Source organism: Canis lupus, chromosome 22 (assembly GCF_003254725.2).
Source record: "Canis lupus dingo isolate Sandy chromosome 22, ASM325472v2, whole genome shotgun sequence".
NCBI classification, from domain to species: Eukaryota; Metazoa; Chordata; class Mammalia; order Carnivora; family Canidae; genus Canis; species Canis lupus.
In genome coordinates, this window is record NC_064264.1 from 22417649 (window position 1) to 22435347 (window position 17699).

At 36.0% G+C, this 17699-nt stretch overlaps 1 pseudogene; it reads left to right on the top strand.

The window, feature by feature from the left end:
- Window positions 1-10843: 10843 nt before the first annotated feature.
- On the top strand, window positions 10844-13207 carry LOC125753341 (elongation factor 1-alpha 1-like; annotated as a pseudogene).
- The last annotated feature ends 4492 nt before the right edge of the window (window positions 13208-17699 follow it).

The window sequence follows — 17699 nt, forward strand, 5'->3', positions numbered from 1 at the left end:
ATGAGCAGGAAGCCCTAAGCCCTACTTGGGGGTGACCCGGCCCTTGATTCCAGGACCCTGGGATCATGACCTGAGCCAAAAGTAGACAATTAATAGACTGAGCTACCCAAGTGCCCTTTGGTTTACCTTTAAACTGTTATTTCGTTGAGTTCTTCAGGCTAAGTATTATATGATTTTTCTGCTAACTGGGAGAAAAATAATATGGATGCCTTAAAAGACTGCTGTGAGAATTAAAATGAAATAAGCATATGCTGGCTCAGTGCCTGGCAAGTAAATAAACATTAACTATTTAAAGTATAATTTGCTCTAAATTTTTTTTAAAAGCTTAATGTAACTCAATGTTTCAGAAGATAGCCCTTGTCCTTGATTGGTCATATATAACCAACCGGAGAGTTTGCTCCAATCTTTACCTCTGGCTTTTCTGGTCAAATTACTCTCTCTTGGGCAGCCCCGGTGGCTCAGCGGTTTAGCCCCGCCTTCCGCCCAGAGCGTGATCCTGGAGACCCGAGATCTAGGCCCGCATCAGGCTCCCTGCTTCTCCTTCTGCCTGTGTCTCTGCCTCTCTCTCAATCTCTTTGTCTCTGAATAAATAAATAAAATATTTAAAAAAATAAATTACTCTCTGTTATGCTTTCTCTTCCAGGAACAACCACTAAACCTATTAGAAAATCCCAAAACTCTGTACTCTCCCATATAGGAAGCAGGTAGCTAACTCAGATCTTGCGAACCACATGGAATTTTCAGTTTGGTTTTACCACCCCTCCAAAATCTTCCTTACCCTGATTGCATCTTGTTTTCACTACTTCCCAATGTTCAGATCTTGTCATTCCAATCACGTTGACCCATGTCATCTATTACGTACTGAATATTTGTGCCTCCCTATAATTTAAAATATTGGGTGCTACAAATATAAACTGAAGGAGTAAACTTATTAAACCATTTGAGCCTGTGATTGGTTGGTGTTTTCCTGTCATTTTCAAGAGACCAAGTATGTCTGGGGGTGGGGTGGGGGGGCAGATATCAAAACACTTGTCCAATTTTAAAATGTCACAAACTTGAGCTGGTTTCAAAAAAAAAAAAAAGTATGTCGAAATCTTAATCTTAATTGATTGTTTTATAAAATGTGGATAATAAAGTACATTTCTGTGAAGAAAATTTCTTAAATTATTGATTTTTTTTCCCTGATTTTAATCTTAAATGCAGAATTACCAGGCATTTTGGAGCATGACGTTTATTATATATTACTAGATCTGTATTTAGAAAATCTCTACCAATTTGTACTCAAAAAACATTGAAATTGCCACTTAAAAAAATCTTTGCTAGTTTGGTATTTGTAACAATTATTTCACTACTTTTTAAATTTCAGTTTTCTATAATTACATGTGATAAATGCTAATAAACATTTATTTTTCAGTACATTTTCTAAACATACTTCAGACCAGTCTTTCCATCTCTTTTCACAAAAAGCTTTCATTAAATTTAGTTGTAATTACGTGAAACTTATGAATGGTTTAGAAATAACTGACAAATTTATTATAATATCTATTTAAGTTTTTATTCAGCACTTTACATTTGTATGCCTTAAAGAGTCTATACATTTATTTGTTTGCTCATAGTGTGTATATTGTATTTTTTTATTCATGCATATCATTCCACCCCAGTTTTAGAAATCATTTAAGATATCTTACATTAATATTTTCAACAAAGATGAAATAAAATATTTTAAAGGAGAAATTATAGAAGTCACAAGTTTCAGTCTAAAGAACCACATGGACAATGCATCACATGTCTTTATGATACACGACATTTCTTAATATGATGTAGTTGTTAAAAAGAAAACCACAGGCCTAAAATGGCATCACTTCGGCTAAGGTCCCAAGTCAATAAACCAAGATTTAAGACCTGCAGTTTCAACTCCCCTGAAATGTAACTTTGAACCAGTCAACATTTTTCTAGAAGAAAATTTCCTGTAGGAAGGAGATCTTGCCTAAAACAATAGATTCTTTGCTAATAATTTCCTTTGTTGCATGCCCTTTTTACCTTTGAAAATCTTCTCTGTAGCCATTTAGAGCTCCCATCTACTTGCTAGAAGGGATACTGCCTAATTCATGAATTGCGTAATAAAGCCAACTGGATCTTTAAAATTTACTCTTGTTTGTTGTTGTTGTTGTTCTTGAACACAGTATAGTAGACTCAGTGAAGATTCAAGTCCTAGATTATTCAGGAGACTTTTAAACCCACTCTTACTGTGCTCTCTTCTGTAATTTTTAGCAAAATATTTAAATTCTCTAAGATTTTTCCTCATTTATAACATGGGAATAATAAAAGCCATAAACTGTTATTAAGGCATTATAAATCTTTTATGAGGATTAAGTGAAATCAATAATGTAAAATGTTAGAGAAGGAACAATCAATAGAATTTAGCTATTAATAATTGTTATTAGTCTATTTCTCTAAATGTTTTCCTTTGCATTTATTTTTAGAATATGAGCCTCCACCTCTCCCCTTCACATGCTGCCACTTAATCCTACTTAATAATTATAAAGCTCTTACTGCTTGGAGTGAAGTGAAGCTAACTTGCAAACAGGTTTTTATTTCCTGACTCAGTCAAGGGTCTATGCTTTAGCTATAACAAATGCAGTGAATCTTGGACATTTGCTGTAGAGGGATTATAATCTATACTTTTTACCTGAAAATGCATGGAGAAAGTTAAAAGTAACACAGTTTATAATGTTCAGAAGATTAGACTATATCAATCTTCAGAGAAAACTTAAGTATTGCTATGGTGGAGGTCAGAGATTTCTTTTTTTGAGGGGTGGGTGTCATAATGTGAAGACAGCATGTATTTCAACAAGCAATATCCTCAACAACATCCATTCATTCTACAGCACAGCAACAGGTCCCTTAAAACTGCTTCCTAGAAATTCCATCTCTGTAGACTGATATGATGGCAATGGAAAAATCAATAAAAGTAATTCTAAAAGAACCACATAAGACATGTGGTTCATGTATTTTCTTAGTTCCTTGCTGATATAACTTAATTCAGAGCCGTTCTGTCTTCTTTTCCATGTAGTTTCCAACGTTTTATTTTTGTTGAAGTTATATCTAAGTATTATATGTGTATTTTTTAAGTGCCAGTAAAAGTAGAGTGCATAAAGGGATGTCCTTGCCCTTGAGAAACTCACAGTCTAGTAGGGAAGTCAGAACTGTGAAGAGATGATCCCAACACAATGCCTTAAAAGCTATTGGTTATTAACACTATACTTGGCTCACAAAGAGGGAGCAGCTTCTGCCCTCTGGTGCAAATGGATAAGATTTCACAGAGGAGGTGACAGCTGAGCTTCAGTCTTCAAAGATGAGTAAGAGTTTTGTGGGCAGAGGAAAAAGTAGGTCTCCTGGCAAATAGCGGCACTTTACTTACTCTTCTGGAAAAAATACGCTTAGGTTTTTCTTAGAACCTATAAGAATTATATGAAGTTAGCAACATGACATAGATAGGAGCTCTAGAATTTGGTGTGCACCTAGAAAATACAGAAACAAAATTAAGGTGATGTATAGCTTATTTACATGTAATAGAAACAAATCAATGGAAAGATTTCATTGGAATACAGTCTTTAGATGCTTAACAATAATTAATATTTTTAAAAACTTTTTATTGAAATATAATATCCATATAGAAGCCTTCATATATCCTCATAGTACAACTTGATAAATTTTCATTAACTGACCACACTTGTGTAATCAGCACTCAGATCAAGAAACTGAATGTTATCAGTATTTCTGAAATACATTCAGAGTCCTTCTTATTCCACCTTAAAGTCATTATGCATTTCTTCAAGGCTACCATTATCCAGCCTTCTAGCATAGGTTGTTTTCACATTTAGTTTTTTTTTCACTTGACATAAAGGAAATCAAGCAAGACATATATATTCTTGTGTGTGGCTTCTTTTGCTCGACATTTGGGTTTTGAAATGGATTTGGATTATTAAGTATAGCAATGGATGGTTTGTTCTCATCATTGTATAGTATTTTTGTTCTATAATTTATTCACCATTTCCACTCTCAATAGGAATTTCTGTAGTTTTAAATTTGGGGCTATTCGGGGTAGTGCTGTCATGAACATTTAGTACTTATTTTCTGGCTAACATATGTATGTGTTCCTGATAGAAATATAGTTAGGAGTGAACTGCTACATCATGCGGTATACATATAATCATATTCATTTGACTTTTGCTGCAGGTTCAAGCTCAATTTGTGGAAAGGGAAGTAATAAGAGTTTGGACAGAAATAGCCAGGAGATCAGTATTGACTGACACTTCACTCTCCACCTCTAATTCTCTTACTAAATGAAGTAACTATTTCCGTATATTGGATTATCTTCCAAGGGACTACTTAGCCTACAGAAAATCAGTCTGACTGGATCCTTTTACAAATGTGGTTTACAGTATCAGATGGACCCAACATGATAAGCCCAATCTCTCCCCATCCAGTCCACCACTAAGCCAAAAACCATTCTGCTTTGTGTGTGTGTGTGTGTGTGTGTGTGTATATATATACCCATATATATATACATATATAAAAATATATATATATACATATATAAAATATGAATCCAGATGTTAAATTATATTCCGATGTGAATTTGGAAATAAACTGTGCACAAAAACAAAAGTAACATGAAATATTTTGAATTTAAACTGAGAAAATGAAGCGTTATATTGCTTTCTTTTAAAATATAATGAAGCATTCTTTTAAAAATGAGGTGATTCATTTGTATGTAGATCATAGACATATTTGTACACAGGATATATTTCTGTAACTGAGCCCTGGAAAAGATTCAGTTTGTGCTTGTTTAAAAAAAGAGAGAAGTAAATGTTTAAACTAACTTTGATAGTCTACAATGTGGTATGTAGCCACATTGGTAAATAACTAGCAAGGTGGTATAAAAGAATAGAAGGGATGTGAGGGAAGGCTAGGGTGTAGTAAAGCAGAAGGCAAGAAGATGGAGTAGATGGAAAAGTGACACAGAGTCTTAGAAAAACAATGTGTCTTTCGAATAAATAATTATTGCTCACCCACCACATTCAAAATTGTGTATTGGTAGATTTTATTAACAAATAAAAACAACATCTGTTCACAAAAACTGCAAAATCAATTGGGGAAAAAGCCATTGCAGTAAATGGCTTGGACACAAAACAGCATGTGATGTGCTTTATGAGAGGGAGAGGGGCATGTGGGAGGTTCAGTTGGTTAAGCGTCTGCCTTCCACTTAGGTCATGATCCTGGAGTCCTAGGATTGAGTCCCATGGAGGGCTCCCTGCTCAGCATGGAGTCTGCTTGTCCCTTTCCCTCCCCCTCTGTGATCTGTTTCAAATAAGTGGATAATATCTTTAAAAAAGGGGGGAGGGCAAAGTACAATGAGTGCAGAAGGGTAGGAGGTAATAAGAGAATGTTGAGAGCACCTCACTAGCCAGTTTGTAAATATGTTTACAGCAGCTTTGTGGGAAAATGTAAAATTCTGATGGAAGCTATGTCATGAACAGCTGAGACTTAAAATCGAACAGGAGAGGATTTTGCCATTAATTCACAAGACAAGAAATCTTGGTTTAGACTGAGGAGAACATTGTGAAATTTAAAAATATTCCAAAGTATAAATCTGGAATTCAGTCTTAAAACTTTGCCCTACCTCCCAGGTTAAGTATGCTGAAAACCTGAATCCAGCAGAGGAGAAACTGAGGCAAGTGTCATGTTGGCCATAAAATAATCAGAAAAAATGGAATTGATTAATTATCTGTGGCTTTGTGTTGTTGTTTTTTTAAGTATATGAAGTCAATATTTCTAGGACAGTTGTTTTCAAGGTAAATTGATTAAAGGCTGAACAGGAAGATGATGATGATATGAAAGCAGCAGGAATTATATGTCATGGTAATGAAGTAAGAAAATGATTTTTTATGATCACCAATTATTACATTAATGAGGAAATTAATCAAATATGGGAAACATAATTGGAAAACTGATGAGTGAATATGATTGACTATATTACATGGGTAATAAGTTATGACACAGAATAGGAGGTTTTTATATGTTTAGTGTTAGAATCTTATCCTGAATATCTGCCTTTAGGAAGGGAAAATTGGAAAATGATAATTGCTGAGAACTGAATGTTGATTTTCTGAATAATTTCAAAGTTTATTACCGATGGCCTGAAATATACTGATAAATGCCATTTTCTTTTTGGCACATAAAACGTTGACTTTTTAAAAGATTTTATTTATTTATGAGAGAGAGAGAGAGAGAGAGAGAGAGAGAGAAAGGCAGAGAGAGAAGCAGGCTCCATGCAGGGAGCCCAACGTGGGACTCGATCCTGGGACTCAGGGATCACACCCTGAGCCAAAAGCAGGTGCTCAACTTTTGAGCCACCCAGGCATCCCAAAATGTTGACTTTTTTATTACATTTTAATCAACTTCATCAGAATATAAGTTCTTTTAAAAGAAGGGATGTCAAATTATTATGTCTAGGATCTGGCACAATAGGATGAAAGTGTGATCATCTTGCAAGAAAGATCGCTCCACTGAAGACAACTTAATTGAAAATTTGTCATAAGGCCTTGAGGGCATCTTAAAGAATCAAAGGGAAAGAACAAATATTTAGTAGTATTTTGTATTTAGTAATATACTAGAACCAGGGTCAGGTAAAATTTTAATGTTCTTTTTGTATGTTAACACTGTGTATCTAAATTTATACTGAATTCTTTTCTCATTCTTTGGAAAACAGCTTTCTTTATCTATTTTGTCCTCCTGGTGAAACATTCTGCTCCAAGTGTTGCAGGACCATCCAGTCTAGGAGAGTTAACGTACAGTCTTTGTAGCACCAATTTGAGTTTGCCCAGGAAGGGGCAACTATATGAATAAATTTAATACAGGTGCCCAATCCTGGGCCAATCAACTGTAGCCCAGAGGGAAGGGGGGGTGGGTAGCAACAGGTGGTTCCAACTTGGTGCCTGCCCAAAGAACAAACATTTATAAAGGAAGGAACAATACCTTATTGTGAGTGTGTTAAATGAATAAAAAGAAAGTTGCATTCAGTTTTCCTCTGGTAATTCATTTATTCTACTTGGGCAGACATTTTTAGTATCCAAGCTGTTTTATGAGCAACATAATTAATAAAAGAGCCAAAGTTATTTAGGATTAAAGGAGACCACTAGATTTTTCTTTTATCCTCAAGCTATTTGACTAGAAGAACTAGATGCTTAGATGTTCAAATCACACCCCTTCCACTTGCTAGTTTTACATACTTTGGATATGCTTTTTCCCTCCATAAGACACATTTCTGCATCTGTAAAATGGGATTAATAATTGACATTAAGTATCTCTTAGTGTTATTGTATAGATGAAACAAGATATTTCCTGAAAAGTGCTTCACATGATGACTAGAATGCTTTAGTACTGTGTTATTCTTATGACTTTTATTCTTCTCATTAGACAATTGCTTTAGTTTTCTATAGTGCTATGCCAAATTACCACAAACTTAGTGGCTTAAAAACAATGTAAATTATCTTAGAGGAGGTCAGAACTCTGAAACAGGCTTCACTGAGTACAAATGGAACTGTCAGCAGGGCTGTAGTACTGGGGCAACTGGGAGAACATTTCATTGAATTTCTAAGCTTCTAGAAGCCAGCTACCTGCATCCCTCAACTCATGACCCTTTCCTTCATCATCAAACCTAACAATGTTACATCTCCAATTTCTCTCTCACACCCATACACTCCTACCCTCCTTACATAAGGACCTTTGTGATTAAATTGAGTCCACCTAGATAACCCCAGGATAATCTCCCATCTAAAATTCTTAATCACTTTTGCTGTGTAAGTTAGCATATTCACAAGGATTAAGATGTGGATTCATTTTAGGAGGCAATATTTTGCCTACCACAACAATAATGTTCCTTCGACAGTAAGTCTCTATTTTATAAAACTTCCTCTATGAGGATGTCAGTTGGTTCTAAATCAATTTTTGGTCTACAAATTTATTTCCTAACTAAAGAGAATATAGTAATGGAAGAGAAAATACTAACAAAGTCAGATCTACGGAATAAAAAGAATAAAATTATTGATGCTGGCATTAAACTATTATGAAAATATTTCTCATGCATATATTCATGAGTATCTTTTGATATTATGTTAATACATACAAAACAAGTTATAGGCAGGTACACCATGTTGCAGAAAATATTATTCCAAACAAGGTACTTCTCACTTACAAATTGTTCTTTATCATATACCGATGTATGGAATTATATTACCAATGACCTATATATTGCTTTAAGAAGATCAAATTAGTTGATAATATATAAACAACAAAAAAACTATTCTAAGCATATTGTGAACACATATTTTTAATTTTATTTAATTCTGTTAAAATAAATTTAGGTTAAAAGAAAGACTATTTAGAAACCCTTGCTTTTTAGTTCCAGAATTGTTTAGAATATGAGAACAAATCTGCAGCCTCCAGAATGTTTTTCCTTTATATCATTTTATATCACATGTAAAACAATTTTGCTCTTGAGTGAAGAAAACAGAAACTGTCTGGCTCTTTACAACTGAGGCAATGCTTTCTGATTTACTGTTAGATGCAAAGTAAAATTCAAAAGCAAGTTTTTTATTTAAACTGATTAATAAAAAGAAAGTACATAGGTCTAAGATGAGTTGTTAGTTTGGTCTTTTTTCCACTGTTTTATGAGCTGATTCTAAATGCTCATTCAGACTTGGATAAATCATTAATTATTACCCAGAGGATGCCTCCTATTGCAACACAAGTGTCCAGAATTTAGTCTTTCCTGGGCCTCTCAGGTGAGTCAAATTCTGACTGGCTTTAAAGTTTAAGCTTAAAGCTAGTTTGATTTGATTTAATCTTGGATTATGTGAAAGATCATTGATTTTTCTGACTGTGTGACTTTTGTTTTGTTTCCAATTTTGACAGTGCTTTGAGATGGCTTTTCCTCCAAAAGCACTCCATAAAATGAAGTTGTGGTAAAAAAGCCTTGCTTTAAGGTTACCTGGTGATATCCCCACATGACATTTGCTTTAAAAGAATTCTGTGAGAAATAAACAGCCTTGCCAAAAGGAAAATCGCTCTTGAAAAAAGGAAAAAAAAAATCCTGCTACTGAAGATAAGCAAAAAGGATAATGAATGTTATAATCTCCAAAAATTACTGCTCTATTTATCAAAGTTTGTATGTCAGATGAAGGGATAGTAGATTAAAAGAACTCACTTGTTTTTATGCACAAAGATGCCAAATTAAGTCCCCATTTTCTTGTGCTAAAACTTGATTAAGCTGTTCTGGACATACTCCTTTCTGAAGGTTAGAAAGGTAAATAAATAGTAGGTGAAAGGTTATGTTTGATGACCTGACAATTGAAATGAATTAATATACAAACACATCATTTTTTAAATCAACTGATATAAAACATGAGAGCCCATTTCGATTAAGAGGCTAAAGTAAAAAGAAAAAAGAGGCTAAAGGAGAGTATTTAACTGAGGGTTTAATTTCTGAGTAGGCAATTTGATCATGGAGTTAACAAAATATTATAAATCACCCTTTATTAATAATTCCATTCAATTAACAATTTTTGGCAGATACAGTTCTAGGCCCTGGGAATAAACATGTAAAGGAGATTGAGGAGGTCCTCTTCCACATGAACCATAAAATTCATTGGAGAAAATGAATAATAAACAATTAATTTCAAATATAATGATTATGAAAACAGTAGAAAGAAATGCTATGGGGCCACATGGCAAAACAGTCTAATCAATTGTTTCTACTTCATGGCCATTCAGATTTTTTAGTGTGATCTCCCACCATCTCTGAGGGTAGTAAGTAGGATGGTAAATGCTTCCTTTATTCTTTCCTTTTTTTTCCCCCTCCATTTCTTTTATCTATCCAGTCTCCCTTACATAAATATCTATGTAAAGTATGTACTCATCTTTCTCTGTTTGGAATAGGCACATCACAGGGAACACACAGACACAACTCTAAACCTTCACAGGGTTTAAAATAAACAAGGTTATGCAAATATTGAAGAAACAAATATTTGAATGATCAATTAATTAATTGCTGACAACTTATTTGAATGAGAAATACAAGTTGCTATGAGAGAGAAAATTAATTAGTCTGAAGTGATACCTGAAAAATTGTTTTGAGGAGGTGACACTTAAATTGAAATTTTTTCAAGAATAGAAAAGTAAAAGCTTTCCAGGCAGACAGAATAACAGCATATGTGAAGACCTCACCATAGGAAAGAGTTGGAAGAATTGAGAAGGCTGTTATGAAGAGTTCAAATCAGGAAGAGAGTAGGGAGGTGCTTCAAAGACACATGAACCTTTAATAGATGAGAATGCTAAGTACTGAAGAGGCAATTTAATACAGCATTTCATCATATGGTAATAAATGATAAGACTAGAGAGTATAGAAGCTGGAGATGAAGGGAATAAAATGATACTTCAGAAGGCTGATCTGGTGACAGGAAGTAAGAAAGTATTAAGGTTTTTTTGTGCCTATGTACATAGGTTTTTACAGGTTTTCTGATCTGTAAAACAATGTGGAAATGGCATATATGTTTATAGACTTCCATATTATTAGTGTTTTTAGTCTTCACATATTTTTATAGAATTCAGTTTGTCTAGGCAATACCTCAGTATAAACTTGGTGGAAATATCAAGGACCAATACCTGTTGATCCCTGATTGAAAGGTACAGATATTCAATTGTGTTAGTTTATATAGGCTGATAGCTAAATTACAATCATATCACTAAAAAAAAAAAAATGTGTGTGTCTGTGTGTTTGATTCCCTCTAGAGCACCTCAAGAGAAGGAACTATGCCTCATTTATTTTTGTGACTTCTTAAATATAACTGATATATAGGCCAATAGAACAGAACAGAATGCCCAGAAATCAACTCAAGCACACATAGTCAACCAATGTTTGACAAGGGTGCTAAGAATTCATAATGGGAAAGAGTAGTTTCTTCAATAAATGGTGTTGGAAAACTGGATATCAACATACCAAAGAATGAAACTGGACCCTGTTCTCATGCCATCAATTCAAAACAGATTAAAGACTTAAATATAAGACCCAAAGCCACAAAAATCCTAGAAGAAAGCATAGGGAAAATTTTTATTGACACTGATCTTCGCAATGATCTATTGGATATGACACCAAAAGCACAGGCAACAAAAGCAAAAACAAGTGGGATCACATCAAACTAAAAAGCTTCTTCACAGCAAAGAAAACATTCAACAAAATGAAAAGGCAACCTATCAGAGAAAAATTGCAAGCCATATATCTGATAATGGGCTAATATCCAAAATAGTCACAGAACTCCTACAAGCTAAAAACAGCAAAACCAAAGATGAAAATGAAAACAGTTTTTTTTTTGTTTTGACATTTTTAAATGTCAGAGAACAATAATAATTTTCATCATTGATGATTAAAATTACTTTGTGCAGTTTCAACTTGCATGACAATTTTTAGGGTCCTGGACTACTATCCAAAGCAAAAAAAAAAAAAAAAAAGCTTTTTTACAGTGGGTTTGCTGCCAGAACACAGGTATTGTGAAAACTGTCGCTAAACCTAAACCAAAATGGGAAAGGAAAAGACTTACATCAACATCGTCATCATTGGCCATGTAGACTCGGCCAAGTCTACCACTACTGGCCATCTGACCTACAAATGTGGTGGAATCGACAAAAGAACTATCAAAAAATTTGAGAAGGAGGCTGCTGAGATGGGAAAAGGCTCCTTCAAGTATGCCTGGGTCTTGGATAAACTGAAAGCTGAACGTGAATGTGGTATCACCATTGATATTTCCCTGTGGAAATTCGAGACCAGCAAGTATTATGTGACAATCATTGATGCCCCAGGACACAGAGACTCTATCAAAAACATGATTACATCTCAGGCTGTGCTGTCCTGATTGTTGCTGCTGGTGTTGGTGAATTTGAACCAGGTATCTCCAAGAATGGGCAGATCCGTGAGCATGCCCTTCTGACTTACACGCTGGGTGTAAAACAACTAATTGTTGGTGTTAACAAAATGGATTCCACTGAGCAACCCTGCAGCCAGAAGAGATAGAAGGAAATAGTTAAGGAAGTCAGCACCTACATTAAGAAATTTGGCTACAACCCCAATAACAGTAGCATTTGTGCCAATTTCTAGTTGGAATGGTGACAACATGTGGAGCCAAGTGCTAACATGCCTTGGTTCAAGGGATGGAAAGTCACCCATAAAGATGGAAACGCCAGTGGAATCACACTGCTTGAAGCTCTGGATTGCATCCTGCAACCAACTCGTCCAACTGATAAGCCCTTGTGTCTGCCCCTCCAGAATGTCTACAAAATTGGTGGTATTGGTACTGTCCCAATGGGTCGAGTGGAGACTGGTGTTCTTAAACCTGGCATGGTGGTCATCTTTGCTCCGGTCATTGTTACAACTGAAGTGAAGTCTGTTGAAATGCACCATGAAGTTTTGAGTGAGGCTCTTCCTGGGGACAATGTGGGCTTCAATGTCAAGAATGTATCTGTCAAAGATGTTCATTGTGGCAATGTGACTGGTGACAGCAAAAATGACCCACCAATGGAAGCAGCTGGTTTCACGGCTCAGGCGATTATCCTGAACCATCCAGGCCAAATCAGTGCTGGATATGCACCTGTGCTGGATTGTCACACAGCTCACATTGCTTGCAAGCTTGCTGAGCTGAAGAAGAAGATAGATCATCGTTCTAGAAAAAAGCTAGAAGATGGTCCCAAGTTCTTGAAATCTGGGGATGCTGCCATTGTTGATATGGTTCCTGGCAAACCTATGTGTGTTGAGAGCTTCTCTGATTATCCTTCTCTGGGCCATTTTGCTGTTCGTGTCATCAAAGCAGTGGACAAGAAGGCAGCTGGAGCTGGCAAAGTCACCAGGTCTGCCCCGAAAGCTAAGAAAGCTAAAGCTAAATGAATATTATCCCCAATACCATCCACCCCAGTCTTAATCAGTGGCAGAAGAATGGTCTCAGAACAGTTTGTGTCAATTGGACATTTAAGTTTAATAGTAAAAGACTGGTTAATGGTAACAATGCATCATAAAACCTTCAGAAGGAAAGGAGAATGTTTTGTGGACCATTTGTGTTTTTGTCGTGTGTGGCAGTTTTAAATTAATTGTTTTTAAAATCAGTACTTTTAATGTTTTTAATGGAAACAACTTGACAAAAATCTGTCCCAGAATTTTGAGAACCATTAAAACAAAAGTTTCATGAGAAAAAAAAAAAAAGAAAAAAAATGCCGATAGATATAATTAATCTATTATTTTGAATTTTCATTTTAGCACCCTAATCTGAGCCATCATCATCTCTCATTTGGACAAATATAGTGATTTCTCCACATTTTCTTTTCCTTTCTAGGCTCCGACCCATCCTCCACAGGGTAGCCAGATTGATATTTGACAAAAAAATAAAAAGCTCATACTACATTTATAACACTGGGACTAAAACCATCCCTCTCCCCTTAAAAATTCCCTTCATTAAAAAAAAAAAAATTCCCTTCATTTACAAGGATAATAGGATGCTCTCCAGGCTTGGCATAACACAGAATTCGTCCCACATTCCTCATCTCCACCAACAGTGGTCAAAGGGTGCATACACACTAGGACAAGACCACTCCTCCTCACATGTGCATCCAGAGAGAATCTCCCAGACTAAAACCATGAGTCCTCAGGATTCCTCCTCCATTGACATAAGTCAGGGTCAGGAGAGATTCCCAGACTTTTAGCTGCTCTAACACTTAATGGCCTTGCTATGTTTTTCTGCCTTGATTTTACCAGCACTTAGTTTTTAATCAGTCCAACAACCAAAACTGCTGGCTTCAGTGTTATCCCGCAGCTCCTACACACTCTAACCCCTTTCCATTGCTACTTCACTATCACTCTTGAAAACCTTCCATTATACTCTCTCGAGAAAAATCTCCTAGACTCTCAGTCGTTGTTTTGAAGTATCTTCTTGTTATTACAGAAGACACTATTTTACCTGCAGTCTTCTCAACTGATGAAGGGTTTTTTTTTTTTTTAAGCTTCTCACAGCCTCAATCTACTTACTCTTTCATTCCATTTCCAAAGTATTCTCCTCTCCTCTCTAAAAATTAGCTTTGAATCCATGTAATCTGAGTCTCTCAGTTGCTACTTCTTATTCTTGTCTCCTACCAAGCCCTAAGTAGACTCTCCTAGTTTTTAACCTTTTTATCTTTGACTGATGAGCTCTTCAACATGACTCTGGTAACTTTTCTCAGTGATTTCACTAGAGCTTATCTTCCTGACACTTGGACATTCAATGTCTTGAATTTCTCTCCTATTGATATCATCCTTCACCCTACCTGGGTCACTCTCAGAAGTGTATGCTAGAATTTGTCATTACCTATAACGTCAGACCCTTCATTCTCTTGATATATCCTGTTCTCTGCTCACTGCAGTCTTTCTAGCTCATTTCATTGAATATTTTAAGAATCCTTTAAACCCTATTGAAACTTTTCACTTTCCCTCATGCCTTTCATGTTCATTCTTTCCTTTTATCTTTTATTTTAAAGATTTTATTTCTTTATTCATGAGACACACAGAGAGAGGCAAAGACATAGGCAGAGAGAGAAGCAGGCTTCCCGCAGGGATCCTGAAGTGGGACCCATTCCCAGGATCCTAGGATCATGACCTGAGCCAAAGGCAGATGCTCAACCACTGAGCCACCCAGGTGCTCCCTATCTTATGTTTCAAATACATTTTCATTAGACTTATTCTTCCTAATGACCTTGATTCTCAGTGAAAACTGCAGGTAGCTTAGCAGTTTCCCCTAAATTCCCATGATCTTATCTACCCACCTACCAGGAACTGCACCCATTTCATCTGCTATGTCACTTGTTACTCTTTCCACACACAATCAGGCTCTCAACATTGGCACTCAATCTCTCTCCCCACCGCTACTCTAAAACATTGCTCCAAATATTGGTGCTTCTTTTTCTAACGTCACATTTTTCCTGTCTATTAGATCTCTTTATACTATCACACGAACTTGTTATTAGTTCCTCCATCTTTATAAAAGGAAACAAATAAAACAAATATAAACCAAAATTTTCCCTTGATCTTTTCCCATCAGCTACCTTCCCATTTATTTTTTACATCTCTTTGCAGGAAAACTCCTCGCAAATATTATACTTACTCACTGTGTTATTTCAAATGCCTCTCCTTCCATTATTTAAAACACATTCCAATCAGATTTTAAGTCCAATGACTTTACTTCATTGAGATTGTTTTTGTCATGGCCACTGAGGTACTCCATGCCATGAAACCTGACTGTGTTTCCAGTCTTCAATTTACTTGATCCTTCAATCTGCTTTTTATATCTGATTTATGATCCTACTTCCTTTTGGTTTTCTTCTTACATCACTGGTCACTCCTTTCAATTTCCTTTGTTGGTCCCCTCTCCTTTATTCTAGAGTGCCCATGATCTCCTCTTCTTCTCTGAAATCACTCCCTTAGAGATAGATATATTTCATTCCTCGTATAACTTTCAATACCATCTATATGCCATCAGCTCTCAGATTTATAACTACACAAAAGCAATCACTTGAATTTATATATCTACATGATTATTTAATATTTGCCTAAGATATTAATAGATATAATTAACATTTCCCCAGGATGTCTAATACATATCTCAAAATTAACATGTCCAAACCTGAACTCCTGTCGTGCAGGCACTGCCAAACCTCCTTTACACAGTCTAATGCAACTATGTTAATGGAAACTATTTTTTTCAGTTTTCAACCCAAGATCCTAAACTTCTTCCTTTCTCTCATACTCTACATCTAGTTGATACAAAATACTGTTAATTTTCAATTTCCATTAAAAATTGGTCTGCTTCTAACCTCCTTTGCTGGAACTGGATTTCAGGTGGATGGCTACAACTTCCTAATTGTCCTCCCTTCTCCACCTGCTCCCTTGCCAAGCAGTCAATGTAACCTTTTAAAAATGTAAAGCAAATCATTCTACTTCTCTCTTCTAACCTGGCTAATAGATCTCCATGTCAATCAAAGTAAAAGGCTAAGCCTTTCTAATTGCTTACAAAGCTCTACAAGATCTGCCTGCCCTTCCTCTTCTTTTCTTCTCTCATCACATTCTGAGCTATTACCTTGTTACAGCTCCCTCCCACTCTACTCCAGAATGCAGGCTTTTTGGCTTGATCCAGAACGCAACATATATCCTCTCAGCTGAAAGCTTTTGCACTAGCCGGAATGGCCCCACCACCGTCACTCCAATATCCAGACGGCTTTCTCCCAACCCAGTTTCAAGTCTTTATTCAGATTTTGTGTTCTCAATGAGGCTTATCTTGAACACTTTTTTTTATCCTGAACATTCTATTTAAAAATTTTACTCATTTCCCTTACCAGCTTTTTTAACTCTTCATATAACTTAGTATAGCGCCTGGCTCACGGTATATATATATATTTAATTGGAGTTTAATTGGCAATATATAACATAACACCCAGTGCTCATCCTGCCCTCCTCAGTGCCCATCACCGAGTCACCCCAAACCCCCACCCAATTCCCCTTCCACTACCCCTTGTTCATTTCCCAGAGTTAGGTGTCTCTCATGTTTTGTCACCCTCACTGATATTTTCACTCGTTTTCTATCCTTTCCCTTTATTCCCTTTCACTAATTTTATATTCCCCAAATGAATGAGACCATATAATGTTTGTCCTTCTCCAATTGACTTATTTCACTCAGCATAATACCCTCCAGGTCTCTCCACATCGAAGCAAATGGTGAGTATTTGTCGTTTCTAATAGCTGAGTAATATTCCATTGTATACATAAACCACAACTTCTTTATCCATTCATCTTTCGTTGGACACCGAGGCTCCTTCCACAGTTTGGCTATTGTGGCCATTGCTGCTAGAAACATCAAGGTGCAGGTATCCCGGCATTTCACTGCATCTGTATCTTTGGGGTAAATCCCCAACAGTGCAATTCCTGGGTCGTAGGGCAGATCTATTTTTAACTCTTTGAGGAACCTCCACACAATTTTCCAGAGTGGCTGCACCAGTTCACATTCCCACCAACCGTGCAGGAGTGTTCCCCTTTCTCCACATCCTCTCCAACACTTGTTGTTTCCTGTCTTGTTAATGTTCCCCATTCTCACTGGTGTGAGGTGGTATCTCATTGTGGTTTTGATTTGTATTTCCCTGATGGCAAGTGATGCAGAGCATTTCCTCATGTGCTTGTTGGCCATGTCTATGTATTTCTCTGTGAAATTTCTGTTCATGTCTTTTGCCCATTTCATGATTGGATTGTTTGTTTCTTTGCTGTTGAGTTTATAAGTTCTTTATAGATCTTGGATACTAGCCTTTTATCTGATACGTCATTTGCAAATATCTTCTCCCATTCTGTAGGTTGTCTTTTAGTTTTGTTGACTGTTTCTTTTGCTGTGCAAAAGCTTCCTATCTTGATGAAGTCCCAATAGTTCATTTTTGCTTTTGTTTCTCTTTCCTTCATAGATGTATCTTGCAAGAAGTTGCTGTGGCCAAATTCCTAAAGGATGTTGCCTGTGTTCTCCTCTAGGATTTTGATGGAATCTTGTCTCACATTTAGATCTTTCATCCATTTTGAGTTTATCTTTGTG